Raw genomic sequence first — 13,287 nt, 5'->3', positions numbered from 1 at the left:
CGCGGCAGATGAGCACGCTCGCAGGTGGGTCAGGCCCGGCGCCCGGCCCAAAGCCGGCTGGCGTCCCGCTGCCCCACTGCCTCCTCAGCTCCAGCAGAGTCGTCTGAGAAGGACTCAGAGGGTGTCTTCCCCCAAACAGTCTGGAGACTAAGACAGAAACCATGGGAAGGAGAGGTCTGATTTTGTGTGAAGAAAATGATGGAAGTAGATCTCTCGCCGGGAGCAGATGGTGCAACGTTTGGGCTCAGCATGATCCTCAGAAGGAAACTGGCTGTTTCTTAATAATGTAAGAGGAAGTCTTCAAGTTCTAAGCTCTAACGACCAGTAAATACACATCTGACACCAGGCCCATGAAGACTCACCCTAGTTATCACGCTCAGTCCGCTGTCGGCTAATCATAACTTCCTACCTACGTGGGCGCGAACGCCATCAGAATTATCTTGAGTTGGCAACCCCTGTATCAGAAAGGGAATATACACTTGGCCGGCCTAACGTCTCCATAAATCACAGTGAATCTGAGCACACCCGGGAGAATCCATACATTGAATTGATTTTCCGTTCTGTGAAATAGTTTTCCATGGGCTGTGGCTTAACCTCCGGTTGGCATGTCAGACTTAAATATGGAAAGGGGGCTGAGGTTAAAAGCCTTTTAAAGTCTGTTTCCATTTAACCTTTGGTGACTTGTTAATCACAGACTCTCATCGATGAGAAAAGATCACGACACTGACTTGCTCTTCATCATAAGGCGATATATCCCATAGAACCCGTCAGCTTGGGCCTCCCCAGTGGCGCAGCAGTTGAGCACTGGGTTACGAAGCTGCCCGCAGCCTCTGCAGTACCGGTTCGATCCCCAGCCACCAGAGAGGGTCCCACATGGCGCGCAGACATCTCCTGCCGTGCCCACTGCTCCCCTCAGCAGTGTATTTCGTCAGTCTACCTGTTCTGTTCCCTGCTCTGGCTCTGGTGAATTCTCTCACCCTCCCGCGCTTCTGACTGTACCCAGTGCTTGTATAAATAAATAAATAAATCTTTAAAAATAATAATAATAAATTAAAAAAAAAAAAAAAAGAACCCGTCAGCTTTCTGAAGAGCTGAATATCCCGTACTTTGCAAAATCCTTTCAGAGCCGCCAGGGAAAACTGCAGGGCTGAGCCCTGGGGGGGTCTGCCGGCAGGGTCTCATTTTCTGTTTAAAAATATTTACAGTTGTTTTAGAATCGTTCTACTCAGTTGCTCTGCTGGAGTTAATTTGGTGCAAAAGGAACACGGGGTTGTTCCTTTTGTAGGAACGTGGTTAGCGTGTGGTTCTCTCGTCAAGCTATCCATCAGCCCGTTGAGTTTTTATGAATCATATTATGCTTTGACTGTTGCAGTTACCATCCACTCATAATGAAAGTGAGGACTTTGGCTGAAGCTTTCCCAGGTGCTGGCCACTGGAGACTCTGATCCTCCCAGTATCTTGGCACATGGGCATCATTCTCTGCATTTGAGCAACAAGAAACCTGAGGCTTGAGGGGGGAGTAAGGAGCCTGCCCAGGGCTGAGTGCTGACAAGGGGCAGGGTCTGACCTGTGCCACCCACAGCCAGATTCCTGTTAGGAGCAAAGGCCACCCCCTTGCCAGCCTATCTGAGTTGAGTTCCCAGAATTCTTGCAGCTCATGTGGTCACCATGAAAAAATGCCTTAATTTTTGGAAAGAGATTTTATTTGTGCATAGAAGGACTGGGGTGTAGGCCAGAAGGTGGGGGTGGGGTGGGGTAGGGGAGGTGAGAGGACTCACCAGAGACAGAGTGGGGAGCAGAACAGGCGGATCCACTGAAATCCACTGCTGAGGGGAGCAGCAGGGAGACAGGAGAGTTCTGCTGCGCCATGTGGGTAGCTCCCTGGCCGGGGATTGAACTCAGGCTGCCAAAGGGGGCCGTTGAGGTAGCAGTGCTGAGACTTAACCCCTAGGCCACTAGGGAGGCCCAATTTTTGGACAACTCTTGAGAAGTTGCAGCAAATACAGACTATCAAGTCGTGATGACTGTGTTTCCTAGTTTCATTTCTTCTACCAAGAATCAGTTCTTTCTTCCTGTGACCAACTATACAGAGCAGGTGAGAAGAGGTGATCTGCTGCAAGCCCTTGGGCTGGTTTCGGGTTTGGCTTTTTATAACTCACCAAGAAGGCTGATTTAGCCAGACAGTGAGGCCTGGAACTGTAATTAGGCATGCAGATAACATGTCTCCAAAGAACTCCACATCTACATATATTCTGGGGCAGCTGTTTAGATCTTGGGCTCAGACAGCTGGAAGATTCAATTTTGTATGCAACTGGGGAATTCGGTTTGAGAGATTTTGAGCAGACGCATCTAAAAGAGCCTGTGACAGCAAATTTATGAAGTCATCTTTAGTGCTTTGAAATATGGCGTTTTGACTTAATTTGCAAATTGTCGCAAATAGGATTTCCGACATCTTGTAAAGATATCCAGTACAGTGTGGCTTTTTAAGGGTTAAGGAAATTGGGGCAAAGAAGGATAGAAAACGCAAGGTGAAGCCCGCGAGAGGTTCGCCCCAGCGCCCTGGAAGAGGCTGGCATCTCAGGCTTCTCATTTTAAAAATAAAGCAGCTCCGCCTGCTCCCTATGAACATGGCTTCTTGATCCGGCAGCTCCATCTATTTTTCCACAGGGGAACATCTTGTGCCTTTTTACGCTTTATTCTTTCTACCCTGCAGGAAGCGTTCCACTTGGTTTCTGTCCATTCTTTTTTGTTCAAATTGGCAGAATGCCGCCGCAGAGACGTGAACATCTCCCCAGGTTTTCAAACATGAGACCGCAGGCACCAGGGTGTCCCAGGTGGGCCTCAGCCACAGGTCACCCCTGGGGTGACGCTGACCCGGCCCAGGGGCTGCCTCGGGCACCCCCAGTCTGGAAATGGCCCTCGTGGCTGCTGCTGCACTGGGGCAGTGGGATCAAGACCTTTCTTCCAGATGTGGTGCATATACACCATGGAATATTACTCAGCCTTCAAAAAAGATAAACTCATGCCATTTGCAGCAACATGGATGGCGCTGGAAGGGATCATGCTCAGCAAAATAAGCCAGAAAGAAAAGGAAAAATACCAGAGGGTCTCACTCATAGCAGGAATCTAGAAAACCTAAATAAGGGGCCAGGAAAAAGATTAACTATGAGAAAGAAAATATCAAAATCAACAAACAGCTATGAACCAGAGACACTGTGGGGGAGGGCTTGGGGAAAGCAAGGATTGGGGTCAAAATAAGGGGGTTGCAATTGTATGGGGAATATAAAAATAAAATTAAAAAAAATCTTTCTTCCAGAAAGTGCTATTCCCACCTCACGAGCTCGCAGGTCTGAAAGGGAGCATCTGTTTTTCCACCGACTCTGCCTTCCCTGAAGAAGGACCCTGTACGTGACGTCAGGGCTCACAGAGTGAAGCATCCTCAGCCTTTCCATCAAAATAGCATTTCAAATTGATGAGCCCAACGTGAGAAAGTGAAATGTCAACATCCCCGTATAGAACTGCAAAGTGTGACAGATAAAACGTGAAATGTGCATCGTTTTCACTTTGTGCTGCTGTAAATATGAAAAAGAAATAATCTAACACAGCACAGAACTGCAAGGGAAGGTCTAAAATTCTAAAATCAATGTTGACTGAACTTTAACTTCTGCTTTCAATGACATGAAAACTAACAGGCTTCATTTTTTAGTGCAGTTTTGGGTTTACAGGAGAATTGCAGAGCAAGTCCACAGTTCCCATGGTCCCTGCCCTACACACAGACTTTCTCCATCATCAGCAGCTTGCTCTGGTGTGGTGGGTCTCTCACAATGGGCGGAGCCAATATTGGGACATTATTATTAAATCTAAAGTTTATACTCATATTAGCTCTTTGTGTTGAACGGTTCTGTGAGTTTTTTTTTTTTAAGTTTTCATTCTTTTTTTTTAAAGATTTATTTGTTTGTTTATGCAAGCACTGGGTACAGTCAGAAGCGCGGGAGGGTGAGAGAATTCACCAGAGCCAGAGCGGGGAGCAGAGCAGGCAGAAGGACCGAAGGACACTGCTGAGGGGAGCAGCGGGCGGCAGGAGAGGTCTGCGCGCCATGTGGGACCCTCCTCCGGTGGCCGGGGAGCAGCTGGGAATCGAACCGGCGCTGCAGAGGCTGCGGGCAGCTTCGTAACCCAGCGCTCAACCGCTGCGCCACTGGGGAGGCCCAGTTCTGTGAGTTTTGACAAATGCATAGTCTTGTATCCATCACAGAGTATCATACAGAATGATTCCAACAAGCTCCCTAAAAATCTTTCATCCACCTATTCATCCCTCCTTCCCTTTCCCGCCCCCCACTACACCCCCAGCAACCATGGAACTTTTTATTGTCTCTATAGTTTTGCCTTTCCCAGAATGACATATAATTGGGACCATCGTATGCAGCCCTATCAGGCTGACCTCTATAATGTAGCAATATACATGCTAAACACGAAACAAGCATGGCTTTACATTTCAGCCAACTGCAGACCGCAGCACACATGACAGAGCCTGGCGGTCCCAGCAGGCTGTCCCATCCGCCTAGAAGGGACCATCTACTGGCTCTGATGTTTGCACAATGACAAAATCCCATCAGATTGTAGTCCCTTCACTAGGTGATACAGGATGGTATTGCATGTCCTTTTGTAGCCTGTTAGCTTATTTTTTTCATTGTTGTATAACATCCCACTGTACGGATGTGCTACGTTTTGTTTATCCATTCACCTATTGATGGGCATCTTGGTTTATTGCAAGTTTTGGTCATTATAAAACTGCTATAAACAGTCATGTGCAGGTTTTTGTGTGACTGAGGTTTTTACTCCTTTGGGTAAATACCAACGATCACAATTGCTGGCTCATAATCCAATATTTTGTTTTGTAAGAAGCTGCCAAGCCTGTCTTCCCAAGTGGCTGGCCCACATCACATGGTTACTACCAGCATAAACTGGAGCTCCTGTTCCCACATCCTCAACTGTGTGTCTGGCTTGGTCATTCTAGAAGACATGTTATGGCTCACTATTGTTTGCGTTTGCATATCTCTGATGACACAGGATGTGGGCACCTTTCGTAGGTTTACTTGCCATCTGCATGTCTTCTTTGGTGAGGTTTCTGTCCAGATCTTTATCCATTTTTAAAATTAGGTTGTTTTCTTACGGTTTAATTTTAAGAAATCTTTGTATATTTTGGATACAAGTCCTTCATGTTACATGTTTTGCAAATATTTTCTCCCTGTCTGTGATTTGCAGTTTTACCCTCTCAACAATGTCTGTTGCAGAGCAGTTTTAAATTTCAGTGAAATCCAGTTTACCCATTTCTCTCTCATGGATCCTGCTTTTTGTGTTGTATCTAAGACCTCATTGCCATCTCCAAGGTCATCTAGATTTTCTCCTATTTCTCCTCATTTTACATTTAAGTTAATGATCCATTCTGGTTTTTGTTTGTTTGTTTTTAAAGATTTATTTTATTTATGGATGCATACAAGAACTGGGGTGCAGGCCAGAGGTAGGTCAGGTAGAAACCTGTGATGCCTCCTAAGTTCCAGACTGGGAACTGGTAGGGGGTGAGCGGTAGGGGGTGAGAGGATTCACCAGAGACAGAGCGGGGAGCAGAACAGGCAGATCTACTGAAATACGCTGCTGAGGGGAGCAGCCGGGAGACAGGAGAGGTCTGCTGTGCCCTGTGGGTCAGCTCCCTGGCTTGGGATCAAACTCAGGCTGCAGTGGCTGCTGGTGGCTTCAAAGTGCTGAGACTTAACCCCTTGCACCACCAGGAGGCCCTGTGATCCATTTTGAATTGATTTTTTTTTTTTTTTAAAGATTTAAGGTCTGTGTCTATAGTCTTTTTTTATTTTTCTATGTAGAAGTCCCACAGTTTCTAACACTATTTATTTAAAAGTTTGCTGAATGTTTTTGATGCCAGGAAGGAAAAAGATTCCAGTGCTGAATGCCGCGGGACTGGCAACCACCCAGGAAACAGTCCCGTAGGGACCCACCCACCCTTCTCTCCTACACCCCTATCTTATGTTTGCAGGAGCTGCTCCTGAAATAGTGTGTTAGTCAAATATTTCAACAATAATGCTGTGTAACAACCCCCCCCCCCTAAACATCCAATGACTTAAAGTGTTAAAAGCGTGTCCTCATACTCACAGATCTGTGCGTGTGCGTGGCTGGGACAGTCTCATCGGGAGCTTCCTGGGTCAGGTGGAAACCTGTGACGCCTCCTTGCTCCAGGCTGGGAGCTGGTCACTGTTCCTTTTGTCCCTTCCCTGTTGGTCAAATCAAGGCATGTGGCTGAGTCCAACATCAGTGGGGCAGGAAATGTATTTCTCCCATACAGATCCAGGAACAGGGAGCATTAGTTGAACAACTGTATGAGGAACGACTTAGTAAGCTGACGAGGCAAAGTTTAACACAAAGAATTATTAGCTATAACAGGGAATGGGAATAATAACGTTTTGGCAAAAAAGAAATGTAGAAAATGCCGAATAGAGGACTAGCACATCTAGGACACTGTCATTCTACCTAGAGCTGAGCTAGAGAGAGCGGCCCCACCCAGTCTCCCCCAGGACCCAGATCCAGAACACACTGGGAGGCAGGACTAGCAGTGGCTCATTGGATCGCACCAAAGTGACTGTGGTGCTGTGTCTATGGAATTTGCTAGAAGTCTGAACACTGGAACTTGCCAGAAATCACCCTCTCGGCTACAGGGCAAAGGTGTTCCTGGGAGGGATCTCACCAGAGACCAAGGGGGATGCTAGGGAAAGCTGCTGGTGCTGTTGGGCACTGTGCAGGGGAGGGAGAGGTGTGGAGCCAGACCCGGAGAAGCCGCTTACACTGCAGGAGCCAGGGCTGGGGAAGCTGTCAGTTCAGGAGCTGGACGTGGGAGAGACCCCACATGCAGGAGCCAGCCCAAAAAGCACAGGGGAACCACACCTTTCCCCTCCCGCAATGGTTCTCTGGCGTCCCCTACCGGCAAAGCTGAGTATTGTGCCAGTTAGCAAAGGAAAAAATATTGAAAGGGATTGGATCCATTTTCACAGCACAGGCAAAAAGGGTGATGTTGAAACTGAGAGACAATACATCAATAATTAGCACAGCAATTATCTAATCTAATCACAGATAGTAAGACTCAAAAGAGAGCAACTTGGCAAACTGAAAGCTTTGTGAAAGCATCTAAACTCACTCTCTGGACCAAACCACTTATTCTGCTAGACCAATGAGTCTCAGAGTGCACCCCTGAATCTGCTATGCCAGAGCCACAGGGAATCCAGCCGAGTCCTGAACTCCAACTGGAACTGGGAAACTAATTTAGGATGCAGGAAGGGCAAGAGGACTCTATATTCTGAACACATGCCCCAGCAAGCTCCAGCTACACTGAAGCTTAAGGTCCAGGCACCCTTTGAGGTCAGCGACTGTAGGCCGAATGAATTAATCAGGCTTTTTACACGAGTAGCCTCTGCGGCTATCACCTGTGGCCTTGATCGTGTTAATGCAGAAGGTACTTGGGAGCATGCGCGGGGCGGGGGGCACAGTTGCCTGATTGTGGCCACCTGCAGTTTGGAGGCGTGTGCATGTGTGAGTGTGCATGCCTGAGCCTAGAGGCGGGGAGAAAAGCTGTGGCAGAGGAAGGAAGTGCGGTGTGACCACAGAAGGGGCGAGACCCCGAGATGACGTGAGAGAGAGAACGCCAAGGAGATCCCAGGGAGATGGAGTAAAGATTCATGGCTCGTTGCCCACCTACCTCCAGCTCCCCTGCCCGGCCCAAGCCTGCCTCCCTGCTGCCAGCCTCCCTGCCTGGCATGCCTGTGTGCCTGGTTCCCTGAGAGCACTAAAGCCTGAAGAATCCCCTGAGGGCTCCAGGACCCTGTGTCCTTCTGCCCGAATCCACAGTGAACTGCCCTGTGCCTGCTGGCGCAAGTGACCCTTTTTTACTTACTGCTGTGTCCTTGTCTCTTGGCCCAGTGCTGCCACTTACCGGGTGCTGCTTTAGGCAGATTCGTTGCTGGGCTTGCGGGCTGGTTGACAGAACCGATTCAGACCCAACCAGCTGTAATTGGCCAAAGCCTCATCCCACAATGCTCCCTAGTGAGCACGCGCCTTGGCTATCGCTAGTGAAGCCCTAAGGTGACCCCCCCACACACACCAACATGGCAAACAGTGCCTCCCAAAGATGACTGCAGCGGGATCTTCCATCCTCCATGCTCTCCTGCCATGTGACCCGGCCACCCCTCCATCTCCTACCCTTACATCTAAGCGGGCTTGTGACCCACGCTGTGCAAAAGTGATGAGGCTGACTTCTGAGGCTAATTTAAATAGGCGATGCTGCTTCTTCCTTGTTCCCCGGGACACTGTGGAGCCCTGAGTCTCCATGTAAGAAGTGTCCACCCTGTGAGGAGCCCGTGCCTGCTCAATGGCCACCCGTGGATTGTCCAAACAGCAATCCCCGCCGTCCACCTGTCAGCCAGGTGAGCCACAGGGCGACACAGGTGTCTCAGGGGTTGCAGCTCCCAGCTGCAGTCACCCCCAGCTGTGGAGTCTCCCCAGAGACGAGTCTCTAGAGCCATCCCACTGCCCATCCAGATCCCTGTCACACTGTGAAAACAGCAAAATATTCATCTCCTTTGGGAATCAGATGTTATGCTACAATGGGAACTGCAGCAAACCCTAAAGTTCTTCTGGATCAGAATCACCTGGCCTGGGAGCTCATCTACAACTCATGTGCTGAAATGCACGAAAGGCATGAACTTCTATTTTAACCTTCTCTAGTAGTAATATTGCTTCCTTTCCCTCCTGCCAAACAGCATTGCAGAAAGAAAGCACAATCCTTCGAAGCTCTTTCCATTGTCTAATGGCTCGATGTCAAGCTCTTCATAAAACTAAGTGTAGGGTAAGGAAAAATATCAGGCTTTTCTGTCCTTCTGCCATCAGGATAGATGAGGGAACCCTGTGATCCTGAATGCGTGCCTGATGGTGGCACCTGAAGTGGGTGCACCTGTGCTAAGACTGTGCTTTTTAAGGGCGGCGTCACGGGGATGCCAGGGGAAGCCGAAGCAGCAGCCGAAAGAGAAGCCGAAGAGAAGCCGAGAGAAGGCCGGAGAGCCCAGATAGAGTGAAGACTTGCTGGGGGCTGGGAGGCCTGCCAGCCTCCCGGCCCCCCAGCACCCCTGCCTGCCATGTACCTGGTAATCCCAATAAAAGACCCGCAAAACCACTGAGGACTGATTTCACCTTTACCCGGTCTGCATGGGATCCTAGAAAACCTGCACCGTGTCCATTCTGACTATACACTAAGTCAGAAGTGTCCCAGGTGGAATCGCTTCCGCAGCTGGAGGAAGGCGTAAGAAAGCAACGTGGGCAGATCGAACCCAGGTCACTTGAAATCACATTCCCGTCTAAAGCACTAAGCCACCAATCGTGCCTCAGCAGTGTCCAGGAACTTCCCTGGGTCGTCTTCAGCAAACATCTCAGCTCGGAAAGCTGAATGGAATAATGGAAAGAGGAACAAATTAGGGGTCCAGAGAACCTCAATTCAAGAATAAGTTCCTCCTTGTAATGTCTTGTGGTTACCTCTTTGAGCCTCAGTTTCCTCTAAAACAGGATTAGAGGAAACCCTTCCTAGCTCACGGGGCTGTTTCGCTGATCAAATGAGGTGGGAAGAGCTGTGCGAGCTGTAAAGGTGTAAGACAAAATGCTAACAGTTGTCGCTTCCCACTAAGGGCTGCTCCACAAAAAATGAGATCAAAATCAACAGAAACTGCTTCCAGGTGATTCAGGAAGGTATTGGGGGGAAAGTAAAGCAAAAACAAAGCAAGTAGTCCTCCCTGGATATTTTTTTCTGGAATTTCTTGCAGACCCAGGGTCCACATTCGTGGGTCACAGTAATAAGGGGACAGAGGCACGAGCGGGCCCTTTGCTGCCCACCCCCCCATCCCGAGTGCACGGCGGGGTCATGCTGCTTTGCTCTCACAGGTTCATGGGCTGCCGCCGAGGTGTCTCCTTCCCCAGCACCCCCACGGGGGAAACAAGCAGCTGCTGCGGGTGCTTTGCCAGGACTCATTCCCAATCCCGAGTCCTGAGGGATGCACCAGCCGTGTTCGGGCTTGATTTTGCTTGATTTTGTGCCCCAAAGGTGGCATAAAACAGGAGCCCACTCTGTTGCTCGGTGTAGGGCCAGGACAGGGCACTGAGCAGGTTTTCTGATCCAGCAGACCAGGTGAAGGAGGAGTCAGAGCCCCCAGTGGCTTTTGCAGGTCTTTTATTTAGATTTACCAGGTACATGGCAGGCAGGGGCGCTGGGGGCCCGGGAGGCCCCCAGCCAGTCTTCACTCTCTCTGGGCTCTCTGGTGTTCCCTCAGCTTCTCTTCTCTCGGCTTCTGTTCGTTCTTGGCTTCTGCTGGTGTCCCCGCGACGCCGCCCTGATAAACTCCATCTCTCAGCCCAGGTGCACCCACTCCAGGTGCCGCCGTCAGGCCTGCATTCAGGACCGCAGGGCTCCCTCCTCTATCCTAATGGCGGGAGAGCAGAAAAGCCCGACGCTTTACCTCACCCTACACTCGGTGACCTTGCATGTCGACGATCCCTTTTACATCTGCCCGGATGACTGGACGCAGAGACCAGGCAACCCCTCGTTTCACCAACATGAAAACCAGGACCCACGGAGGAGCAGCAGACTCCCCCTGCCCCGGGTCAGGACCCACAGAGGAGCAGCACCCCCATCCCCGCCGGTCTCCCTCGTTCTGCCAGCGTCTGGCGCGGTTTCCAGGCTCGCATACCCTGCTGCCTGCCGACATCTCCAGATGGATGACTAATAAGTTTCCTAAACTTGTCCAAGCAGAGCACCCTATTCCTCCCACCCACCAGGACTTGCTCTTCCCCCATCTACCCGACCTCAGTTAATTGCCCAGTCGCCCAGGCAAAAGCCAAGAGTCACATTTCGTTTGTTTCTCTCGTTGTCCGCATCCAAGTCACCAGCAAGTCCTGTGTCTCTACCCACAGAGTTACACTCAGGTCAGTCTGCTCCTTACCACTTGGACGACGACCACCAAGTCTCCCTGGCTCTCACTTGGGGCTCCTTCATAGCCAGCCGCTGGCCTCTGGCCCCACCCAGCTCTCCCTGAGTCCCTTCTCTACAGCGTAGACAGAGGGAAGTCTCAAAACCATAAAGCAGATCCCACCAGTCCACTATTCCAAAGACCCCACGGCTGTGCCTCTCGTAATAAAATGCAAACTCCTTGCCAGGTTCTGCATGGCCCCATGTGATAGACCTGCCTGTTGCTGGGGTCCCCTATCCTGGCCCTCTCCTTAACTCAACTGTAGTCACATGGCGCCTCCTGCTGTTCCCACAACACCCAAGCTCGTTTCTGCCCCAGGGCCTTTGCACCTTCTGCTTGCTCTCCTAAAGTGCTCTTTACTCACATCTGGGCATGGATTGCTTACTCAATTTATCTGTTGATAGGTTTCTGATAGAACTGACCTTGACCACTCTCTAGACAAAAGAGTCTACCCTCCAGTGACTCCGAGCCTTTATCCAGCTTTATTTTTCTTTATAACTCTGTGTCCTCATGAAATTATGTTATGCATTATTCATACACTTGTTTATTGTGTATCTTCCCCACTGGTACTTAAACCTTAGCCTGACTGGGTTCTTGCTTTCTTCAGGGTGCCTAAAACAAGACGTATCAGGGCCTCCCTGGTGGCGCAGGGGTTAAGACACAACCTATGAAGAAATCCGTAGCCTCTGCAGTAGGAGTTCGATCCCTGGCCAGGGAGCTACCCACATGGCGCAGCAGACCTCTCCTGTCTGCCCGCTGCTCCCCTCAATAGTGTATTTCAGTCAATCTGCCGATTCTATTCCCCACTCTGTCTCTGGTGGATCCTCTCACGCCCCCACGCCTCTGGCCTGTACCCCAGCTCTTGTATGCATAAATAAATAAATCTTTTAAAAAAATGTATCGGGTATCAGTCACGTAACACCATGCCTATCCCAATATTAACTGAATGAATGAACAAATCAACAAACTAGTGTATAATTAAGTTTGGGACTATCAACAAGATTTTAAGAAGCAACTTGAGGACATAAACACATGGTCATCCGTGTCATTTCTTAGCACAAAATTCCCACAGAGGCAACTTCCACTGTGGTGAAGCTGGCAAAGAGCCATGGTCGATACAAAAGGAGAAAGAACAGAATATTCTTAAAAAGCATTTTGTGCAAAGAACACACTAACTGGGCCCTGGACTCCCTAGTTGGCTCTGTGTTTTCTGTGAGCAAATTTATGTACCCACAAGCTCAGAGCACAGTGCTTTCTCAGTACATGCTGCTCCCAGAGGAAAGGTGGGTCAGACCCAAGCAGTTGAAGTAGCCCATCTGGGAGATGTGATTGAGTCTCTCCAGAATCCGTTTACGTGGACTCACAGGAACGCCCTGGCAGCCAGGACCCAGACCTGCAGGGGGAGCTGATACCACACGTCCATTCTGGAAAGTCTCAGAAACTGGGGTCCAGAAACTTAACCGTTCCTTCAAGTTGAAGGGAGTCAAGAGGTCGCTGAATTTCATAAACATCCAAGATGTTCTCTTACTCCTGCCAGAGTCTGAGAGCTTGAGATTCTCTAGACTCAAAATGTCAAGTGGTCAAACTGGTTTCCTACATTCCGTGTAACAACGAGTTTTTCTGCTCCGAGGGACCACTTCCTCTGTGCGTACAGGCCTCAACGTCCTCTGCCACCTGGCTCGTCAACATGGCAAAAAAGTCAGCTCTCATCACAGAGGGAAACCCTTGTGGGTTTATTAAGAAAGCTCTAGAACTTCACTTCATGCAACTGGAGAGCAGAACAATAAGACCTTCCTCTCAGGGACCCAAATTACTAAACAGAATGGAAATCATTCTAATCACAGTTTCTTTACGACACTGTTGCTTGATCAGTAGTAAACCTCAACTCGGTCTTGTAATATCACAACAGCAAGTTTCCGTGGTGTGTAAAGGCTCTGCTTACCCCTCCCCCATCCTTCAGGGTAGCACTTGAAAATGGAAATTAGGCATCTCCCCCACCCTCCGTCACCCTAACAAGGTTGAATTCAGTCAGAAAGAAAGTGGGTGGGGGTTCATCGTGGCTTCTGGGTTAGGTCTGAAAATGGAGTTTGCTCTCCCTGGCATAAGAGGGCAAGGGGAGACTTTTGCTCCAGAATGAGGGACTGAGCAATCCTCCGCAGGCAAGTCTGCCAGTTTGCGCCCGAAGGGCTTCACCATTTCCTTTTCAGTCTAGTGAGTT

Source organism: Talpa europaea (genome assembly GCF_964194135.1).
Source record: "Talpa europaea genome assembly, chromosome: 6".
NCBI lineage: Eukaryota > Metazoa > Chordata > Mammalia > Eulipotyphla > Talpidae > Talpa > Talpa europaea.
This window is presented reverse-complemented; position numbering follows the sequence as displayed.